The sequence below is a fragment of the Labeo rohita genome, chromosome 22, assembly GCF_022985175.1.
Source record: "Labeo rohita strain BAU-BD-2019 chromosome 22, IGBB_LRoh.1.0, whole genome shotgun sequence".
Taxonomy (NCBI): Eukaryota; Metazoa; Chordata; class Actinopteri; order Cypriniformes; family Cyprinidae; genus Labeo; species Labeo rohita.
In genome coordinates, this window is record NC_066890.1 from 8346242 (window position 1) to 8348821 (window position 2580).

Sequence of the window (2580 nt, forward strand, 5' to 3'; positions counted from 1 at the left end):
TCAGTGGACATTCAAACTAATACAGAATTCTGGCATGAAACTCTAGATGGCGCAATCCCGATAGGTCCAACTCAATCTGACCTAATGGCATCATTATCACATGGCACAGCTGATTGGTTCTGTCCTGTATCAGTAGCCAATGAGCTCACTGCTCAACATTCAAATATATGACTAGTGCTAGCTGTAAGCAGTTTTGCAGCATGCTTCAGAAACAGCTGAAATCAACATCAAGATAAGTGAATGCTTTTTTAAATTCATATCGCTGTGTATATTGCATGGTCTGCGATCATAAATGAGCAACCATAAACAAGTTTAAGCTAAATGTCATGTCATCATTTAGCATCTGTATTCATACAGCTGGAGCAGGACACGCCGATCGTTGAACATGAAATCAGGTTAAATTAAATGAAATAAACATCTTGCGTTTGCATCTGCGGTTCGCCATATACATAGGCATATTTTCAACGTTCACGTTTGTTCTTTTAAGGTCGAGGATTTTATTAGCTGTGATGAGCATGTGGTTGGTTTCAGGTGCACGCGCCTATGGCAGTCATTTCAATGACAGTGTAGCGGGAGAAGGAAATAATTCTGCGTTTATAGCAGATCCTAATCTGCAAATAAAGTTCACTCTGGAGACCGCAGGGACTGCTTCAAATCACCACTTTTTATTGGTCTGGAACACATGGGACACTTAATTATAAAGTCACGTTCACCACGCTTTCTCTCTCTTTGTGTTTCACACAGATTAACCGAGGAATGAGGAGAAAACTTTTTAGGTTCTTGCCTCGCCAGCGTCCAATCGCGGTCTGAGGCTGTCGTAATTCCCGCTCTCCTCAAAGACATGGCGCTCAACACGGATAAAAGTGCAATTTTAATAAAACGCCATAATGAAAGTTCGTACACGCTATAACACAGAATAACCAGTGTATGTAATATATAATTGTCTTTAACAGTGCAAAATATTAATTTTTATTTTACAAAAACTGCTTGCGATTGCTGACTGGTATCTGAAGTTAATGTTTATTAATATAAAATGTATCTGATGCCAAATCCACGAGATCGCTAACAAGTAATGGAACCATGAAGAAATATACAAAAATATTAAATGTATTTTTTTTTTTTTATTTTATATCAACCCTGATTTTACTTTTTTTCAAAATATATATTTTATATAATAACAGAAAATATTTTTTAAATGTTTTTTTTTTTTTTTTTTTTTATTTTATATCAAAAAAAACTGCTTGCGATTGCTGACTGGTATCTGAAGTTAATGTTTATTAATATAAAACGCATCTGATGCCAAATCCACGAGATCGCTAACAAGTAATGGAACCATGAAGAAATATACAAAAATATTAAATGTATTTTTTTTTTTTTTTTTTTTTTTTATATCAAGATATTTTATATTGTTTTTATTTTACAAAAACTGCTTGCGATTGCTGACTGGTATCTGAAGTTAATGTTTATTAATTTTTTCAAGATTTTTATCTGATGCCAAATCCACGAGATCGCTAACAAGTAAAACCATGAAGAAATATACAAAAATTTAAATTTTTTTTTTTTTTTTTTTTTCAAAATTTTATATCAACAGAAAATATTTTTATTTAAAAAAAAACTGCTTGCGATTGCTGACTGGTATCTGAAGTTAATGTTTATTAATATAAAATATATCTGATGCCAAATCCACGAGATCGCTAACAAGTAATGGAACCATGAAGAAATATACAAAAATATTAATTGTATTTTTTTTTTTTTTTTTTTTTTCAAGATATTTTATATCAACAGAAAATGTTTTTATTTTACAAAAACTGCTTGCGATTGCTGACTGGTATCTGAAGTTAATGTTTATTAATATAAAATATATCTGATGCCAAATCCACGAGATCGCTAACAAGTAATGGAACCATGAAGAAATATACAAAAATATTAAATGTATTTTTTTTTTGTGAAGATATTTTATATCAACAGAAAATGTTTTTATTTTACAAAAACTGCTTGCGATTGCTGACTGGTATCTGAAGTTAATGTTTATTAATATAAAATATATCTGATGCCAAATCCACGAGATCGCTAACAAGTAATGGAACCATGAAGAAATATACAAAAATATTATTATTTTTTTTTTTTTTTTTTTTTTTTTTTTTTTCAAGATTTTTATATCAACAGAAAATGTTTTTATTTTACAAAAACTGCTTGCGATTGCTGACTGGTATCTGAAGTTAATGTTTATTAATATAAAATATATCTGATGCCAAATCCACGAGATCGCTAACAAGTAATGGAACCATGAAGAAATATACAAAAATATTAAATGTATTTTTTTTTTTCAATATATTTTATATCAACAGAAAATGTTTTTATTTTACAAAAACTGCTTGCGATTGCTGACTGGTATCTGAAGTTAATGTTTATTAATATAAAATATATCTGATGCCAAATCCACGAGATCGCTAACAAGTAATGGAACCATGAAGAAATATACAAAAATATTAATTGTTTTTTTTTTTTTTTTTTTTTTTTTTTTTATCAAGTATTTTATATCAACAGAAAATGTTTTTATTTTACAAAAACTGCTTGCGA